We start from the raw sequence: 21,706 nt of genomic DNA on the forward strand, positions 1-21,706 counted from the left end.
TGTTAAAATTCTGAATAAATGTTTAGTATACTATAATATAATAACTGGTCTCATATAATCTTCTCCATCTCAAGCTAAAACGTTTTTTTTTATTCATGTTATTTCAATGTATTTAACTCTATTGTACAGTATGAAAACAGAAATGTGACAAATTTATCAATGAATAATCGGTAAACTTCAAAACACAATTTCAGTTTGCAATACTAACTGTGATACATGGCGAGGTTCATCTTTTTTGCACTATGGCGGCATGCTAAACTGTTGGCTTCTACATTTTACAAAACTAAAAATATTCTGACTCCCATAAAAAAACCAATAAAATGTTTGGTCTTTATTTCACCAAATTTAACGTCTATTTGCTGATACAACTTTCATAACAACTAAGCATTTTTTTACACCTGCCTTCGTAAAGATTAATTATTTTTACCATTGTCTTCATACAAAGTAATTGCTTGAATTTTATCTTCAAGAACAGATGTGAAACAGATGTCTTAACCTGTATTTTGAATGCAAGGAACTCAGTCATTTTCTCTCATACCAATCGAAACCAAATAATTTGGCTCTTTTATTCACGAGAGTAATGAAATTACATTTCCTGTCTTTAACAAAAACAATAATTTCTTTACGCTTAATATTTCTTTAACATATTAGAGTATTAAAATTAATGCCGAAGAGGTAGAAAACTACGAAATTTGTTTAGACAGTACAATAATCTGCACTGTAAACTGACACCAACCAATACCTGCACAACAGTCGCAGGAACATGACATCGAAACATTTCGCAGTAAATTTCCTACCTGAAATGGAGGCCCATTTAACCTATATTCAATTGTAAGTGAAAATGGACTTGTACTTACATACTGTGGTGTAAGCCTCTTCTCAACAAGCGACTGGATTCGTAAACAGCAGTCTGACTGAGTGGATGTTGTTTAAACTACACCACATGTGTCCTTCCTTATCGCTTTAACTAACTTTCAGTCTTCATAAAATATAGTTGCAATTCTAGCAGAATTTCTTCCCTGATCTTGCTTCTTTGTGTTATATTTCATTTTCACAACAACCGAAGACTTGTTAAACATTGGCACTAATATATTACACACACTGCATTCATATGTATTGCATTTATGTGTATTTTCACATAATCTTAAAAGGATTTAATACGTGATAATAAAAACTGCTTTCAAACTAGTACGTTTTAAAAGAGAATTAACGACTGATCGTGCTTTGCAATAATTTCACTTAACACGTTTCATACGTTCATGTTTCTTGTGGAAAACCTCAGACATGTATCACCATAGTTAAGTTGCTCAAAGTCTGCTTCAAACAACACATCTGTTCGCTGTTGTAAATTACGCGAGTTCGGTAATTAGTTCATCTATAAACAATAAACCTTGTTGCTGGAAGCATAAATGAAGAATCGAAGTGATTATTGTTTCAAATCTCTCATTAAAATATAGAAACAGTTTAATGTAATTGTTTCAAATGACGCTGCTGTGGTCCTAGAGACATTTCCTCTTGACTACGGCTTCAGAAATGTGTAAACATTATCGGAAGAAAGAAAAGGAAGGTGTGAAGGCACCAGATGTTGTTTACCGTCTCACTCCACAAGGTATGATAACAAGATTTAGTAAAACACTGACTGCAGCAGAGAAACGAGCAGACTCTATTGCGAGCGCAGAAAACGAACTCTGCAGTTCGGGGTCTCTGAAGCTTCACAACAGTTTTAGCTTCAGGCCACACTCTGCTCCCCCCGCCGCGCTACTAGTACCTGTCCAGACCACTACACCACCTAGGCGGACAAAACTTGTAACTACATTCCCCCCCCCCCCCCTACGTTCACGACCAGCAAGTTAACAGGGAGGAACATTACATCCCAGAGATCATGCAGATAAGAGTCGCCCCTGGCTTCGTAATAACCGAGACAGTGCTGATAAAGTGTAACAGATAAAAAAGCGGTGTGTGATAATGCAATTATTGGCAATTAGCTGCTCCATCTATTTGTAAACAATAAACCAACAATTAGGATTTAATCAATGTTATATTCCAAAACTTCTAAACAGATTATATCGATCGTTCGATACGATTCCAGAATGAAAAAAAATTTGATAATCATTAGCATAAATGTACTATTCGTAATTCGACTGAGTGCCTAGAAACTTATATGAATAACAGAAGTAATGTTGCGTTAAAAGTGGGATAAAGAACGGCCCAATACATAAAATTATCTATATTTGTTACTCGGACTCTTTGTAAATAGTTAAGCACCAATCATAACAGTACAGATAAAGAATATTCTAAACTACCAAGAGATATTATGCGAACCGATAATTAAAGCTATTTGGAATTTAAATGAGGGCTATACTGACACTGCATCTAGATAATGGTAGGAAACACCGTTACCTAGCTGTTAAAGTTTAGCGCATACATTATTGATAATAAAATTACCTGATTTTTACTAAAATCATTTGGGTAAACTGTAACATCGAAAAGATTATTTCGATAAACAGCCCCATACATTCCGGGAGGTTCAAAGTCAGCCGAAATCTAAAGCAGACTAGTCTTACATCCATTCCACCATCCTCCTTCACGAAAATTACCAGGGAACAAGACGGTTTACAGGAGAGCAAATTAAGACTGGATAAGGATGCTGACCTACGCCTTGCTCCCAAGCTCACTAGATGCATTCATAGCAAAGGCTATAGTACAAGAGACATGACCAACGAAAAGCGCATGAGGAGTGTTTGACCAAAGCGTAATACTAATATCGCCCTTTCTTCATGCTCTTTGTACATCTTCGTAGAGGACGTTAACCAGGGAACAATCTATTCGGTGGTGCCTTCCAGTAGGGCGAAGTTCTGTAGGGACTTGAAGTCCACCGCTGACCTCCCGCTGCCTTTACCATAACACAGCAAATACTTGCAAAAGGATAATCACCAAGAGAACACCAAACTGGTGAGAAGAGACGGCCGGAGCCTGAAGCTGACTACACACTTCTTACCTTTCAAGCGATACAACATTCGCTGCTGTTACTACATACGTCTTCGTACCACGAGGAAAATTACTATGCAACAAGGCAATGCTACTTTATTTTATAGCATGGCATGTTACAGTGCGGAGCGATAACCCCCCCCCCTCCCGGGGGGGCCAATGCAGTAAGGCAAAACAAGGGACGCTGCTCCCCCTGTTGGGTCCATATTAATGACAGTTCTGGAGCAAGATGATCCGAACATCCATTCCTGCAGGATGGTCGCACACTGTCTCGAGCTGCGTATTAATGGCTTGTCTGAGTGAGGCAGACCACGCCATCTGTCCATGTCTAATCAGGGGCAGGACCTACATTAGGAATGGCAGGGTGTTTACAAAGCTGTTATGGTGTCAGCAGGCGAAAGACATGGCGAAAATAGGCGAAGCAGCCAGATTTCGGACCTACAACTTGCTCAACGTAACCCTTAGCAAGGCTTTCACCAACAGGAGCAGTCAAAGAACTTTTCCAAAGATAACAGAATAAGAAATCGTAATAAAATGCTGTTCCAAGAAAGATCATGTACTGTGCATATAGGTCTACTTTTGAGCTTGTTCTTGTACAGACGTAGAATTTTTCTACATGCCTATTCATCGAACGGAATTTAATTCGCGTACTTTGTGAATTCGATTAAGAAGTGGCAGCCATTACCACGAAGCTCGGCAGACAAAAAGTCTCTTACGCTGGATGAGACCCAACCTACACACGCGTCGCAATATGATCCCAGGGTCTAAGTTTTCGCGCTGTCCTTATGTTGAGACACTTCACTGGGCCTTAAACATTTTATAGCCAAATTTACAATAGACAAACATAAATAATTTAATATGCCTATTGAAACAGTAAATAAATCTGAAAGGAAATTAGTGTTCTGTTTTCCACAATATTTATTTTATTTTATACGATCCGTTCTTCAAGTGCCTGAGCACTGCGGGTCCCAACTTTACATTGGCTTAATCTATGGACATTTGGTAGGACTCCTTGGATGAGGGATCGGCCCGTCGCAAGGCCTGTACCTGTACACAGGACAGCATAACACATAAAGACGCAAACAAATATCCATCCACAATAAGCAAAATTAATTTAATAAAAACGTTGATTTCTGAAATATCGGACCATATAAGTCTGCCATTTTTTCAAGACCGAATGCTAATAATTTTCATATCCTATACGATAATGGTTATATAGTCTATAGACCATACATATGACCATTAGCGTACATATCAGTGCCATTTTGGGAAGAACTTTTTTTATTAAACTTAGCAGCTTATTTTATAAAGTAAATATAAAATCAACTGCAGGACGATCAGATATTTAATGCAATCTTTTCCTTCTAATTTGTTTATACACAAAGGCATTTTTTCAGCAAATTCGTTTGCATTTTCTGAGACAGAGACAAAGCCTGTGTTTTTAGAATGAATAATGGGAAGAAGTTGGCAAGTGAGCAGGACACATAAGGACACTCTTCTTCTCCATAACGGCTAAGTACAGCCCAATGGAACTTACACATTCTGAAGTAAAACATGAAATGACAAAGAAAAGTGGAACATTCACAATAGCAAAAGTGGAAAAACTTAATAGGATGACCGAATATTTCTGGGCCTCCTACGTAAAGCTTGCAGAAAACTAGAAAGTAGGACGTGGCGAAGCATGAGGAACATTAATTATTAATCTACAAGACAGCCACATAGAACACGAGAAAAGCAGTCACGATGATGATGATGATGATGATGATGATGATGCTGGTGACAACAACCAATAATTTTTCCTATGTATTGAAAAAGAACATCTTGTATTTCTTTGATCTCTTTTATATGCGTTCATTAAGTTGGTCTTTTAGGATACAGATATTACTGTGTGTGTATCTGTCTGTCATAAATATTATCGCTGTTGTTTAGCGCGCTCAAGAGCTGACAAAAATGCGTTAAGTTAACATTTTTGTAGCCAGAAGTCAGGAAATTTGAATGCACGGCTAGGGATGTACACACACGAAGAACAAGTAATGAACGAATAGGCTTATGCAGGAATTATGTATTTCTGTCTCCATGTTTTAGCTCCAAAATAACTGAACGGATCGACAGAATTTAGTACTGGGAACTACGATAAAATTTTCTGAAAAATCACATTTTGATTTGTATAGTGCAATACAATTCCCGTTAGTTAGTAAAGTTAAAATCAAATTTTATCAAGTCTATAAAATACTAATTTACCTTTAAACAAATTATTGCAGTACTATAATTTGTTTAATCTCCAACTTTTATTTCAAAAATAATCCATTCCGGTGATAAATACAAGGAATATAATTCTTGAGTCAATGTTTTGGGGGTTATTTCTGGTATGAGAGGCATCCTGGAGCGTCTGTTTTTATTTGATAGTTTCGTTTTATCCGTTCTTTAGTACTGCACAGAGGGTCTGAAGTAAGAAGTAAACATTTAAAGTAGGTTTATCTAAATTTAAAATGTCTTTGAACTCTAAAGGGGCACGTGAATTCGAGGAAAGATAGGTCTGCTATGTTATTCACAATATTGTTTGGTGATACTAATACAGTTGAAAAATCACCTTTAAAGAAACTAACAACTACATTTTATGGCATGCCCCTCTTTTTACCCTCCACCCTTAAACTGTCAACGAGTCCTTATACTGTTAGATTTTTTTTAACGTAGTATCAACAGACACTTAGACTTTACTGAGTAGACTTAACCATCAACCAGTTCCAACAGATGCGTAGAAAGTAATAAGCAAATATCAAAAGAAACATCATCAAGAGGTAGGAGCGACAGGTAGATGATTGATATCACCATGAACCAATGCAAATACTGCTCAGCGGGGCACCATATAATACGAGCAGGGGGTAGGCCCTTTCGATCAAAGTAAATACTTTTTCTCGGGTGGGTAGTACTGAAACCGGACACTGCGTGGCGAAATAAAAGAGCAGTACCCGCCATTGCATCCTGTTCAAACTCATTTTACTGCAGCTAGAACTGTAAATGGAAGATTTTTTGCGGAAGAGAATTTGAAATCGGTCACTTGGAAGGCCAGGAAGGAGATGGAATCTGTAAATAAATAGGCTATGTTTTGAGTGTGTGATCTGGATAAAATTACGAAATTTAATGTTTGTTTGTTCCTGAGGATTAATTTTAAAGACATTTCCGCACCAGAATTCTTTAGACATGACAAAAAGCCTACCATGTTCTTTTATAACAAATTCAGCAGAAGATAAAACCACTAATCAATCCAGGATACTGCATGAAGCCCCATATACACAGGATTTAATATTATTTTGACTTCGTCTGAAATATGATCTATCAGAATTAGTTGAAGGGCACGTGTCAATTGTTGTCTGATATGGTGTCATAAATCAAGGCATTCTGAAACAATCCAACAGGGTGTACAGAAATTAACTTAGCTCCCATGGGAATTTATAAATGTCCGGTAATTGTATGTACGACTATGTGTAGATACGTCATCATCTACACACAAATTGTGTACCCTCTGATACTCAGAGTATCGAAAAGTCGTCAGTTATTTTTCAGATCGGAGAAACTACATCACGAATGTTTGTATTAGACCTAATAGATTCGAACACGCCAACGTATGGTCACACAACAGTGATTTAAACGACTGACTGCCACAAATTTCGAGCATTTTAATACATGTGATAACACTTCATTTTGTTTTCTTGGTTTGCAGTTTAGAAAGCAACGTTGAATATTATTTTTTTGTGTGAAATAAACACTTTCAGTTTTCGTTCGTGTGTTACATAGCGCCATGAACATAAACCACGAATCACAAAACCTGTTTTAACTACTTTGCGTCGAATTTTGAAATCTCCGATTTCTTCATGAGTCAGATTACCACAACCATATTCGTTCAGAATATGCGTTTCTTATAAACGTAATTTTAAGCTCCTGTTGCTGACGTAAATTTATCGTGCACCAGGCGAGTAAACGTTAAAAGTATCGCTGAACTTCTGGGTTGTTGTGTCACGTAGTCTTTTCGCTGCGTGACGTTTCGGTGGAATGTACTACCTCCTTCATCGAGGTCACAAATTCACATCGCCGTTAAATCCTCAAAGCTTGAAAATATTAACAATGTTGTTCTTTTGTATTTTTTCTGTTCGCAGTAGGTTACGAATATATGGTCTGAAGTTCTGCTCATCCCATAACTTGGCACTGGACAGAGGAAAACGTCACTTTAACCCCTTTGTAAGAGGCCAGGTCGAGTGGACGCCAGAGCCTGTCTGGAGAGGCTGATATAAAAGTCCCCCTGAAGGGAATCGAATCCCAATATCAGACGATAAACATCCATGTTACTGATTCATCTAGCATTATTATTGTTGTTGTAATTGTTGTTACTGTTTCTGTTGTTAATACTAGAATTTTAATAATAATAATAAATGCCAAAGATTATTAGTCGGCAAAGATGGTTCAACGTGCAGACCAGGTCTAGGTCCCACACAGCAGCCTATTTAATGGTTCTTTCCATCGGAGTAAAAAGACCGCTGATTGAAGCTGATCTCCCACCCACATCCCAGTGCCGGGGTTAAGAATGAGTGGAGTTATACCTTCACTTCTTCATACAACTACACAGCGTGGTGCTTAGTAAAGCAACAGGACGCCTTTAGCGTTGTTATTATTATTATTATTAGCCTGGAAGAATTAACGAAATTTTGACACAGTCTGTGCTGGAAGAACTGCAAGTTTAAGACAATTGGAGGTGTTGTCAACACTTCTATTGTCTTCTTGTAATATCCACTTGCCCTAGTGACGCGTCAGAATGCATTCACGTCACACTGTCGATGTGAAGTCACGGCCAGACCTCGGTGTGTCTCTTGTCAGTCTTCGCTGCATATATAATTTGTAGTCTAATTACGAAGAGCCTGAGATGACTAATGAGAGGATTCGAAGCGAGGACGATTACTTAAGTTGCCGCCTGATGTTTAAAGTAAAAATTCCCATCTTTTGAGCGAGTAGAAAAAATTTGGTTGTCTGATGATAACATCAAATCCTCACAATTCCAAGTCAGATATTTTTACTATAAACACACAAGAACTCTTGGTCACAAAATTTCTTTGCGATGTTTCATCGTATCGAAAATAATCTTCGTACCATTACTTATCATCATAAATTCATAAGATTTCTTGGATTATTTAACGACGCTTTCTTAACTGCATACTTTGCAATAGTTTACTGTAACATGGTAAGATAAGTTTGTATGATGAATTAGGAAGAATGTGGATGGAAATGGTTCTGTAGTATTTTTCAGTAGGCCATAATACTTTTTATTTTAGCTTGAGAGACTAAAGGAAATCTTGACAGTCCCTGCGGCGAGATTCGAATCGGAGAACCTTCGAATATAACGTAGGATTGATTGCTCTCAACAGCGACGTGACGTATTGTCATGGAATAGAAATGCACTTATTCGGTATCCACTTGATTATTCTGTTCCTCAGATGAAACTGATCTAACAAATTTGCACATATTTTCAAAATGTATCTCTTTTTTTAAGTTTTCATGAATTTGCACTAGATATGTTGTATGCGCCGTCAATTATGTTGCGTTCTGGTTGTTGACTTTAATGCAAGATTCTGAACATCTTGTATGCGTTTGAAATTCCAGCATGTACAGCCCAGTGTCCCGACTCGCTTTGTACCTGTCGGAGGGGCATGATTTATCGCGCTGTGATATTTATTACGGCAAGAGCGTGATGATAGCTTGCCAGCCGCCCCAACTGTAGGTCAACGAGCTCCTACCAGCATTCCTCTTAGGACTATCAGAATTATCAAATGTTTGTTTAACTCTAATTAAAATCTCCCTAACTCTGATATGTAGTTTCAGACAGCCATAGCAACGAGCAGGAGTGGTATATGGCACGATTCTGAGCGTCCCATACAGTTTCACGTCAGAATCATACAAGAACAAGTAGTCCCGGCCGAATACGATCCAACTTAACTCGTATACTTCAGCAAAGAATACTTAATTCTCCGTTCTTATGAGATTTCAAAATAAGCCACACAGATTCGAAGTCGGAATTCATTTCTTATGGGCTTAGTTTGAGACAGCTAGAATCGGCTGAGAGGCATACAGGTGTTTATTTATCCATAATATAACAGAGCTAATGGAATTTTCCGTTTATACTTGCCTGCTACAGTAACCGTCATCAAATTGCATTCTTCAAGGTCACAGTAAAATCTTACAACGTTACACCACTAATAGCGGACCCCAGGAGAGTGAAGACAACTCAGAACTCGCGTAACAAATGCAGCAACCCCACACTGATTATTACGAGCTGCGCGAAAGGGGGGGGGGGTTTATGAAATCCTTCCTTAGCCTTGAAACTGCAAATTTTGGCGACGGCTGCTATAGTAAAAAAAATCATACATCCATACAGGCAGCGACCTCTATTTTATATTACTATAGCAGAGCGCTCCTTTCGGAGCTCCTCGGGGGGGGGGGGGGGGGGTCAACTTTGTAAATCACAACCAACCTTGTGTAAGAAACTAAACTAACCGCCCCGAATGGGGGTTAAAACACTTGACCAACCCCCTCCCCTTCGGGGGGGGGGGGGGGGTCAAGGAATCACAAATTTTTATAGTAAGATTGTCATTCTGACTTTCTTAATTTTTTCTCTTTGCTTCGAATTTCTTCTTACCACCCTTTGTTTCTAATTGTTATTTCTGTTTTGCCTTTTATGAGATCACGCCATGTAAAATATTTTGTAATGACCTATACATCTTATAATTTCGCCCCATCTGTAGAATCTGCTACAACCCGTGATGGGCAATTCGCTTTCTCAGTGATGTTTCATATGCGAAGGGCAGCAAATCGAACGTAAACAATTAACAATTGTGACGTTGAGTGCTATCTGACCAGGTTTTATAGTCAATTATAGCCAAATTTCCTTTTAAATCAACATTAGTCTGCCATTGGCAGCCATCCTAAAACTGACCTGTTCATTTTTAATATACAATTTTACTTTCTAACTCTCTCCACTGTTCTTTGATAAGTCTCGTAATGAAGGCGCACTTGCATTGTAAATGATAAATTTAGTTAGTAACGTGTTTTTCTAAGGTACAGGCAGCTGGCGTTCATTCTAATTCGGTTGATTTTTAATAATCTGTCTGTAATGTCACTGGACGACGTAAAATTATATTCACTTTTCGATTTTTTTCCTTTTCTCGTATTCGGAACGTAAGGAGAGATTTGGGATTATTATAACTGATTCTTTTAAATAATTCAACAGTTTTTACTGTTTCTTTAAAAGTCACATTGTCCTTACTGCTTATACAATTTCGTCGGGGGTCTTTTTTCGTTCATCATAGATCACTGTCCACGTATAGCCAATATAGACTTACTTAACATGAATATTACTACATAGATTCTAAGTTTTTTTGCTTACTTTGTGTACGTGACCTGTTATTATTATATAAAGTACACATTATTATTTTATTTTAATGCACTTGTTAACGCTAAACCACCTTTACAGATCTTACGCTTGTCACTTTATATGATTGCAAATTGAGAAGTAGTATATGTAAGCAAGTGGTCGGGAACTATTTAAAGATACTGCCTCAATATTTATCTGGAGGGACTAAGAATCATCCTTTGTGATGGTAGTTCCCTGGGCTAAGCCCTTAACTTTGGATTTTACAATTCCGAAGCATCACACCGTTCAGTTTCTTCGTAATTGTACAACAGTTTAGTGCTCCCCAAAAATATGTTCTTACTACGAAATTGTATACCAATCAACAGGATCCGATAGTTTAGTGTCTCTAGAAGTAGTTCCTATTTACGTAATTCTCTCCACGTCACTTTTAATTGATCCATCTTAGTCTTGAATACATTCTGATCAATTTCATTAGAAATTTATGAGTTAATCAGGGACACCAGAAGGGCGGGACATGTAAAACAAATGTTAGAATGATGAATGTATACAGTTTTTGAATAATTATCTCAGGGGAAGAGACCGTTTCGGAGACCCAGAAAAAGATAATAATTTGATTTTAAAATGGAATATATAAATGAAAGAGCTGTCATGGTGTGAAAAGAATTCGACTTGCAGTAAATTCCTTTCCAAATAAGTACCAGTTTTATATTTAATCTGCATGGGTTATTATTTTTAAGATGGAAGGAAGCTTAAATGTTTGAGACACAAAACTCATCTTGGGGGAACACTAAACATTAAATACAAGTTTTTGATTAGAATATCTAATGGGTAGGTAAGATATAAGCCTCATTACATTAAGAAGAAGGATGAATGTGACAATATGAACTGAATTCAACTGGCTTTCTTTGTGAAAGTAAATAACATTCGAGTGCAATAATATCAGTGCATTTATTAAGGAATTAAATATTTTCAGATGCTCAGGACAGTCACCTGGTTAATGGTGAATGCTGTGTGTAAGAGAGCATTTAAGCTCGCTAGGGCCTATTCAAATGAATGATTGACAAATACGTTAAAAATTTAATAACCGCGCGTGACAAAGCTTCAGTGTGTTTTGTAGCACGGCTAGCAAGGAACTGTATTACCGAGTACCTTCATGTTGTTTTGAAGGAGCTAGGAGAGAGAGAGACGCGATGTTCATGTGTCGTAACTCCAGTTATAAATCAAGTCCACTAGGTGGCAGTTAAGGTGGCCTAATGCATATGGCTACAGAGGCATTATTCATAAACCCCGTCAGACATCAGGGTCAGCGGTCTGGCTGCATTTAGTCGACATGAAGGCTTCGTCTCAAATACAGCCAAACCTAAGCTTTACAACCTGTGGCTCTCAGTTGAATCCACTTTCAATCAATGTTAAATTGAAGACCATGACGAAAACTTCACATGTTTATAACTTTTAAACAGAATATAGGACCTCCATTTCTGAGTAAGCACTTGATATGTAGATACTATTAGTCGGCATGAAAAGGTTTATCCAAAATTTCCTCGTTGGTACGTTCAAAATACCTTCTAATTCTAAATTTAATAAAATTTGAGGACTTAACAACATTTCAGTAGCCAGATTTTCAGATGAAAGAGTAATAAACTTCCTACATTTGTGTGTTTAAATGTCTGTACGTGGGACTTCTAGTAATTATTTTTTTTAAAATATTGACCAATTCGACTTTGCTTGTAAACCCCTATCGAAGTCATGTTTGAAACATGATCGGAACATAGTATATTTCACTAGATCGAGTTCTTTTTCAACTATTCTCGCACCAGAAGGTGACATAGTAAAGTTTAAACTGAAATAGAAAGTATTCGGTTGACACTACTTTAGTGTAAACGTTCACGGTCATTCGCCCGTTGTTATGAAACACAAAGGTTCATCATCACATACACAAAACCTGGACTCTGAAACTTTCCTTGAGCCAGTTCAATCAATTTCATATCTTCACAGTCAGTTTTCGTGAAGTTCCCATATCTCAGTCGTTTCTCCCTTTATGATTTAATTACCACAACAATACTGTTCGTTTGGTATTTTTTTATGTTCCCCGTTATTTCATCTCCCTTAGATAAAAAAATTGCCCTCAGCCCTGTTTGTTCTCTACTCTCAAGTGAGAGGTTAAATTTCAGACATACATGATAAGGGGTGCAATATTATCTTCTGCAATTTTAAATCTTAGGTCTCGGAAGCAGACAATAACATTCAGGCCTAAAATATTTTCAACTGAATTCATTATGCCACTCATGATTCAATTTTGCTTTTAAATTGCTACAAATAAAATTAATATAATATTGCCCGACCAAACCAGAGGCTTCGTGAGTAAAGAATGCTTGTTGAAAGGTTACACACGAGTAGAGACATAGTGTTGAAGGAAACGCACAACAGAAGAGGACGTAAGACATATGACGAAATTTTTCTTTTCGTTACACTTCAATACTTGAGTCTTACTTTCGGAAATTTCCTTTAGGAACCGCTTTCTGTTTTTACCTGTGGGTCACATTCCTGTCTGCTGAGGTGCATGCAACCTAATTCACATTTTACCACGATAAAAATGCCATGGTCCAGAAACTAGAAATTTTATTTTGGGGTTAACAGACTCTCAACGCGAAATATAACCAGTCGCTTAAAAGAGTATTTTGGAAAGCGACAATTTTTAAGATCGAGACAAAAATGGCATATCATAAGAAACCATATTTCGGTAATGAAAGGATTGAGTTTAGCTGTCACAGGCTCTGGTTAAATGGCGTACATTCATGTCAGCGGTGTTGAGTTGAACTACAAGTTAGACTCTTTGTTATTTAGGTACTTAGCGACTTGAAGCAGAATGCTCAACCACATATTTTAGCCCTTTGAAGATGAAGCCTGTCTAAATAACATTAAAAAAATTAAGTCAGAACTTCAACAAAACACGTTAACACAATGCGCCTCCATTACAAAGTTCTATTGTCTAATTCTCTTAGGGAAATGATTTGTGTTTATTCTGACAATCATACGAAATCCAAAAGTACATTTTGGGAGTAAAATATAGGCTATATATTTTTCCAAGTTTCTAGCACAGCTGGTTTTAAGAGGGTTAATATTTATTTATTTATTTATTGGTTAGGTAATTAGCAACTTCAGTTGTGTTCAGTTTGGTAAGATAGTTAGTTATTAAGGAAATAGTTATATAGTCAGTCACTTTGCTGCCCGCAAAGAAATGATACACCGTGATTTGACCTATTTTGAGTACGGTGAACGATGATTCTTGCTTTGTTCACTTTTATACATTCATTCATGGACTTCATCAGTGGGGGGGGGGGGGGGGTTTATTAAGCCGAGTAGGTAATGAAGCTAAGCACAGAAATGGAAGCTGCAAGTCTGAAATTTAATATTACGTATTTATACAATTTTTCTCATACGCAATTTGAATTTTATTTTCCATTCTCTTCATTCCTCGTGAAGAATAAACAAATGTTGTCCATACCTATAGGCCGAGTCAGAAAAACAAGTCTAATGTTTTGCAGTGCCAAATTCTACACTAGAAAGAAGCAGTGAGATTCAATGTGTATTTACTTTATTATACATAATTACTTCAAGTTCCAACAGAGATCGCTCTATTATTAATCTCTCGTAAGATGTTACAGAACCAACAAATAGCCACGACAGGTAGAAAATATTGTTCCTATGTAATTTTTTCGGTTTAGCAGACGACGCATAAAGAACACTGGTGCTTATTTTTTATACAAATTTGCACCTTCCTTAAGGAAGAACCGTGGTTCGAGTCCAGTCTATTCATTTGTAAATTTACAGATCACAATTTTTGACAGACATTTCTGAGAAGTAGTCCTTTTAGCAAAAAAATTGTCCTCACTTCCGCAAAAAGACAAAGAAGCTCTTATTATCTTTGATTTACTGCATCTGTTTGCTGTCTGTCATTGTGTTTTAACTACTTTGCACTGGCGCATTAATGCCATGTCGCTGTTGCTTGAAACAAATGCAGGAGAAGCTAATAAAATAAATATATTATTTCCTTTGCGCTTGTGCAACATAAAACTACTCAATGTAATAATAATAACAACTTTAGAAGAAGGAGAGGAAGAAGTTTTTCGTTATGCAATTTTCTCGATTGCTCTCTTAACTAATCCCTGTTTAATAAATGACATTAAGTACCATAAGTTCCCAACATCCACAACAAAAACCGATCTTCTGCAATTAATAAATAATTGTATGATAGTTTTGTTTGTATAAAAAGGGCCGTTCTAATTTTCAGTCATTAATCCACTGACCAACGTTTTGTTTCATCGAACCGTCATATGAAATTCGCTAAGCAGTTGCTGTAGATACATTTAAAAAAATTATTGTAACCGAAAAGCTGTTCTGCGCGACTGAGAAAACCCATGGAGTAACAATAATCTCTGTGGGCTAAGACTCAAGAAACGAAGCGTAAAAAACATTTCTCGAATAGCTAGCCAATGGCAGGGCAGTCTCTTCGGCACCATTACTCTTTATTGTCTGACCAATACGTCACCAAAAGGAGCAGAGGAACCACAAAACAAAAGGAGAACCAGCTGTTTTCAACTGTCTACAGAAAACACTAGTATCATTTATATCTGCCGACGTTTAAAAATAACAATTTCATTTTTTATTGCTATTAGAGTTTTGTTAGCATACAGCATGCATTGAACGTCGCTGACTACCAAAAGGGAAGACGCCTTCTTTCAAATATACTAACAAATTTATATAACGTATGGTTATTTTATGCTCAACCTTACAGCTGACTATATACATATGAGCTGTTTCATTCATACATACACATATACATACTCTTTCATTTTATCATTCTTTTTCTTCTTCGCTTTGATACTGGAACCCATTCATCTCCTTGGTGTTTGAAATTGTTTGTCACATTATATTTTGTGTTGATTTGTGTGATGAAATTCATCTGCCACGAGTTCAAATCCCGGTGCTTGTCATTTTTCACGGTTTTCCATCAGAGCTACAGGTTTTAAGTTATAGATTCATAATCTGACAGACAGCAAAAAACGCAAGCAAACTAAAATAATCTCAGTAATACAAATACTGTGAGTATAAACAAAAATTCTGTTTTGTTAATCGCCTCTGAAACTTTTTAGTGTCGTATGAGGTTGGTTCAAATGAAACTCGAGTGCAGTCGATTGAAAAATATCTGACGTGCGTACTCAAAGTTACCACTCGCGTTTAGATATGCATCTCATCGAGTTATCAAGTGCTGGATGCCTTTCTCGATTAGTTCCAAAAGACTTTTCTTTTTCGAAAAAGTCGCGAATAGCTTATGTCACTTAGAGTCCATCCAGAATGGGCGTCGATTCAGTACCTACTTCAGTGATCCGGAGATGTGAAAATTGTATTCGGAGAATTCCGGACTTTAAGCCGAGTGGTCCACCACCTCGCAATGCACTTGCTGCATCTTAATTTTGATGGTGTCCGCTACGTGAGGGCAGGCGTTTCGTGCACTTCTCTGAAGCAAGCCGTTCGTCGTTTGTTTCTTTACGCACACGCATTTCTGTACACTGCCTGCATTCGCCGACGAATCTACGCTGGGGTCACAACCCTGAGGGCCCAAACATCGAATCACAGCACGCTGATCGTTCTACACCATTCCTTTCAGACTTCTACACGACATTTTTTTAACAGTCGCAATAACGCTTGTAAAGTGACTGATTTCTTATCCCACCATTCTGATGGAATAATTTTATTGCATGACACAAAGCCCACGACTGGCAAGCTCTGGGTGGATTTCTTTTGAAACATCATCACATTTTAACTGTCGGTTATCTAAAGATTTCTCTCTCTCACAACAAAACTAAGCACCGAAAGAGACTACATCGCCGCTGTGTTAAGAGGACAACATGATATCTCTACAGTTCCGCCCTTGATAACCTGCGTTGTTATTACCCGAGCCCCATTTGTATTGTAGCAGCCAGACAAAGGCGACAAATATCACTTCAGCATCAGCAGTCAACAACGAACACAAAGCTGCTTCTATTGGCCTTGGATATCACACAGCTGTTTTAGTCGACCTACAGTGGACTTGTGTAGACATCAGTCTACTTCTGTCAAAAATAATCAACAAAACCGCTCCTGCATTGACATCAATGCCTTTTCTTAACAAACCTAATTAACAATACATTGGTCCCTTAGTTAACGACAATAAATGATTCCACGAAAACCATCATTAATTGAGATAATCGCTAATCGAATATATAAAATAAACAACGTATTCAAGAGAGCTGTTTCTAAAGCAACGTACACTGAAAAGTATTCCTCAAGTTTAAAACGCTCATAAAAGGGGTAACTGGATGATTCAGGCCTGCTGAGATCACCAAGAAACCTAAATTGGGGGCCTTGTGATATCATAAATATATCGTATTTAGGTGTCACAGATTACTTGACCTTTGCTAAATGTCACTTGAAAGAGAAAACTATTTATTTATTTATTCAGCAATGAAATGTAATTTTACAACACACAAGCTGACAAATTGGAGTCATTTACAAATTAATGAATATTAAATTCGTGAAAAATATTTACTTGGAGTATACAGAGTGATGTACCAATGAGTTAGTGAGACCAAAGTTTTAAGTACGTAAACTTTGAATACTCATTTACTGGCTACAAGCTGAAGAAACAGAGTTAGATTCCCGATTGGGCAAGAAAAACTCTCTTCATGATGGTGGGTAGAATAGTTCTGAAGTGCAACCAACCACTGATTTAGCGTCATTTGTTTGTTCTCTGGGTGTGCAGCAGTTTAGTCTCCCTCGTACAAGTCAAAACGGCGTCATGACACTCTTGCATAACATGTACGAAGGGATCCTCACCCCTCGGTAACGCGAAGTTCTCAAGCGGCACAAGGCCCACGCCTCAGACCGCGCGATCACTGTGGACCCCCAGGCATTACTTCAAAACTTTAAAGTCTGCATAAAATTCCCTATGAAAACGTCTCACTGAACGAGACTACTTGTTACGACATTCATTTCCTTAACCGCTTATAATTAATCTATTCCTAGACCGATTTATAGATTGATAAGTTGTTTTACTCTTACGAGAAAAAAGCTGTTCTTCAAATATGATTTAAAGTGCGACACATCTCGTTAGTGTTTACACTTTTATCTAGCTTGTGCATGTAGTGGAAACGTGGGACAGTTCCGACAATTCATATTCAATTAAGGGGTATGTTACTAACAGTGGTATTTACTAATTTCGGAGACGTCATGACGGAATACAGACTTTAGGTGTAAAATTAAGAAACATACATTAATTAAGGAGCTATAGTCTTTCTATAGAATTACAGTTAAACGTACATAAAATGGCAGGTAGGGCGATTTCTGATCACGGGCATACCCAAAAATTGAAATGCTTACTTCTTTGGGCACCAACACGATTCGTGAAACTACTGTCTCAGACTCTTCACACCTGAACCAGCCTTCAGGTAATCTGGTTCCAAAACCCACAATAAACATATTTTCACTTTCTTATACGTCAGAATTGTAATCGTACATTTGGAAAAGCCTGGGCATATTTGCCTTGTTCTTCTCATTTCAAATTTGTTCAGGTTTTCTCTTTCTGTTTTTAATCTCCTTTGCTCAAAAAAATCCTTGTGTGAAGTGAAATAAAGGGTCTCCTGTTGCTTCCTCATATTCTATTTTCCTACATTACGAAAGAGTTTTCTACAAGATTGAAAGATTTTTGTAAATGGAGACAATTTGAGAGAGTTAGATGATTATTATTATTTAGTGTTCTGTCTGACGACAGGTCCATATGAACAGGATCCTTCCATCCTTTTCTCGGACTGGGACCTGTTCATATACGTTCTTGGCAGATGATCCAGAAATGGTTTGCCATTGCCTTCTTCTGTGTGTGAATGGAGTAATTGTTGGGATGCCACGGAGAAACCGGGGAAGCCCCCGGAGGAAAACTCCGTGTTGCCTAGACCACGGCCTTGCCCAACACAAGTTATAAATTCGGGTACCGCCGGGAATCGAACCCGAGACCCCAGGATTACAAGGCCAGCGTTCTAACCGCTAGACCACCATGGCTAATTAGATGATTGGAAAAATATAACAGAATGAGGTAATATTTGTTCATCATTTTAAAGGTAAAATATTCTACCACAATTTACTCATATTTACTTAAAGAAATTTGAATTTAAAGAAAAGTATTTCCCATTATTTAGGAACATTATTACGAAGTTACTGAGGCACTCGATTTACAACGCTTTCCATCACGCGCGGTAACAGCCTGCGATATGGGATTAATTATTTTAAACAAATTCTGTTTCCAGCATTCGTCCTGACCGAGTGAGAAAACCGTTAACACAATGTCAACATACATACTTCTCGAATGCAGGTCAGAGTTATAACGATTAAGATTAAGTTCATTTTTTATGATCTTTAATAAATAAGCTGACATGTAATCGGCAATAACAAAATTTATCAGATGTTTGGGAGTGTTACGGAGGTAAAGTTGTCGATTGTGGTCTTCTGTGTTGGATGCCGTGTGGTCTTGTGATCACCAACATTTCGGAGGAACGTACCGCTTCCACCTTCCGGGTGAAGGTACGTCGCTTCGGACTTTTCATACATGACCTCAGGCGTCACACCACACCTAAGCTTTAAAACCATTTTTAAGTTTTATATCTAAATATATTATTTTTATTATTTTCCTTCCATTGCCTGTTGTTCCATATTCACTGAATTTTAATGACCTCAGACTTCGAATTTGTACTCAGCATACAACATTATTTTCCTAGCAAGTTTGTTAGTTAGTCAATTACTCAATCAGCTATTGAGTTGTCAGTTACTTTGTTGGTTAATCAGCCAGTCAACTGGTTAGTTAAACAGTGACTTAGTTACTAGATCAGTTAGTACGGCAAATAAACAGTTGGTCGATCAGACGGTCTGCTAGCAAAGTGGTGGATGATGCAATAATTTTGTCTGGACTGTACAGGACAGTATGAATGTATTATTGCAGTATTATTTACAATATAATTCTGCTCCATGTTTCGAATCATTGTGATATTACATTCAAGTTTAATTGATAGTTTCAAAGAGCACACGATCTGTATCTTTAGAATGCAGCCGCAGAGATGCTTGGACAACATTCTCCCTTGTTTTTTAAAATATTTTCTCCCCTTTTGGAATAGCACACATTCTCTGAAAATTACCCCCCATGAAACCAAGTTAAAGCCATTATAATCCAATGCTTCTAAGTATACTGTTCAAGCTAATTATTGTAATTACGAGAATGATAAACAGAACATTTATCATCCTTCAAAGGGATCTTGAAGTTATAATTTGAACCACTGTGAATCATTGTATCATCTGTTTCAACGTCACATAGTAGTTACTGTCTCCCACACATTCTCTAAAGGTAGTCTCTTACGATGTATTACTCTAGACAAAAACATTTCAAGTGTGCGGAGAAATAAACGTATTGCTCAAAATTGAACGTTTGCTTTATCAAATATCAGTACATGGAAGCATAATTTCCACTATCTGCCTGTTAACATTAAGTTTTCTCAAAAATGCTGAAACTTAAATGGCTTACTGTCTTTTCACAGAATGTATATGTCCTCGTTGCAAACTGATATTCAACAAAATTATATGAAGGATATAGGAAAACGTGCCTTCCAGTATTTTAAGGAAAGTGCAAGCAAATATCATGAAATACTCAAATAAAACATGCACCTGTTTCAATTTGTCCACCACAGATTGTTTAATCCGAAGTGGTGAATTTGTGGTTCATAACCATTTTAGCTTCATCATACGAATTCATAATCTTCCCTCATTGGACGGTAAACAGTCTCTAGTTGCAGCAGCGTTGATATTAACCTACTTTCGATTCATTAAAGTTCAGGACGCGATTTGAAAATTAGACAAAGAATCGCAAGTGGATTTATTTTTACAGTAGTGTCACTGCTGTAGCCACGCCCACAACCAACACTGTTCCACTCAGGGAAACAACAGCCTAAGTCAATTTACATCACTTGATTCAAAGTGGTCCATAGTATGAAACTAAGTGATTACTTACTTGAATTCAAAATCGTCTAGTAACGGTAGTGATTTGTTACCAACAAAACCAGAAACGTGAGAACTGATTCCTATTTATTTGGGTAATACAACCTACAAATTAATGCAGTTACCATATTTGCACTTTTTTGAGAAACGTTGTTTAATGAATGTGTATCCTCTCACTTCTTACAACATAAAAAGACAGCCATGTTTTATAAATTAATACAGAAGACTGAAAAGTTAAAGCAATTTTTAAGAGTCATTTTAATATTACGCCCCCGTATACGAAATAGACTCCAAAATTACTTCATTTCATAAGATCCTCCAAATGAAATTTGTAAATGCCTACAGTATTCACAGCTTCTATGGATATAACATCACATCATGACAATTTAAAGTATTTTGGTTTAATCGTTTTAAAAGCACTCGGCGCAAAGCTCAAATTATAAAGCTGTTCATTATTTACGTGTTATTTATTTGTTTATTTTGTTGCTTGCTATAGACATTAATGGATGCTAACAGTTGACCACCTGGTTTTTATGATAACTTCCACATACATAATTTTATAACACAATCGTATAGAAAATGACTACAAAATACAACCATTCATAATTTAATTTATTTTCAAACTATACCTCTAGCTTTTCTATCACTTTCATTCTTTCTTCTCTTAAATATTTTATACAAAAATGGTGGGTTTATTTGGATCAGTCACGCATTTCACACACAACCAAAATCGATCAGGAGAAAAAGTTTATATCACGATTTTTGGACTGAACCCACGAACATTAACGAATTAACGGGTGTCTCTGACTTAACTACATTGTACCTCACTGACGATGGCGATGAGACGAAATACCCTGAATGCAATTGCGGACAGGTAGAAGGGATTACATTTCGACAGACTTCATAATCCATACTCTTCTTAAGGTTTGATAATAAGGTCATTGAATTTCAATGGACTTAGACTGGGAAAAAGTCAAGCATTCAGAACTTTTAAATAGTAACCGACACCAATTCCAAGACCGAAATGCAAATGAGTAAATAAAACATATTACAAAAAAGTTTATACGAGGCTAATTTGAACTGTCTCAGATGGCACAGAGAGAATTAAAAAAACGTTTACCAACAATCGAATCACGACACCATTTATTTTACATTTTTGCTGCCAGCAATGTGACAGCGACCTCTCTATAGGTGGGGCATAGTGACGCACTGTATGAGTAACCCTGT

General features: G+C 37.1%; 1 protein-coding gene across 2 annotated transcripts in view; it reads right to left on the reverse strand.

Annotated features, from left to right (window-relative positions):
• Positions 1–21,706, reverse strand: part of fj (four-jointed box kinase) — a 220,090-nt gene that overhangs the window by 166,064 nt on the left and 32,320 nt on the right. Inside the window, exon 1 of one of the 2 annotated variants that reach the window (XM_087345083.1) lies at positions 858–1,728. The exons of the other annotated variant lie outside the window; for it this stretch is intronic. The gene's annotated coding sequence lies outside the window, so the exon portion shown is untranslated. Of the gene's footprint in view, positions 1–857; positions 1,729–21,706 lie in introns of those variants that run through there. 2 annotated transcript variants of the gene reach the window in all.

The sequence above is a fragment of the Zootermopsis nevadensis genome, unplaced genomic scaffold (assembly GCF_977971745.1).
Source record: "Zootermopsis nevadensis isolate Lab colony 2312 unplaced genomic scaffold, Znev_1.0 Znev_ptg000008l, whole genome shotgun sequence".
NCBI classification, from domain to species: Eukaryota; Metazoa; Arthropoda; class Insecta; order Blattodea; family Termopsidae; genus Zootermopsis; species Zootermopsis nevadensis.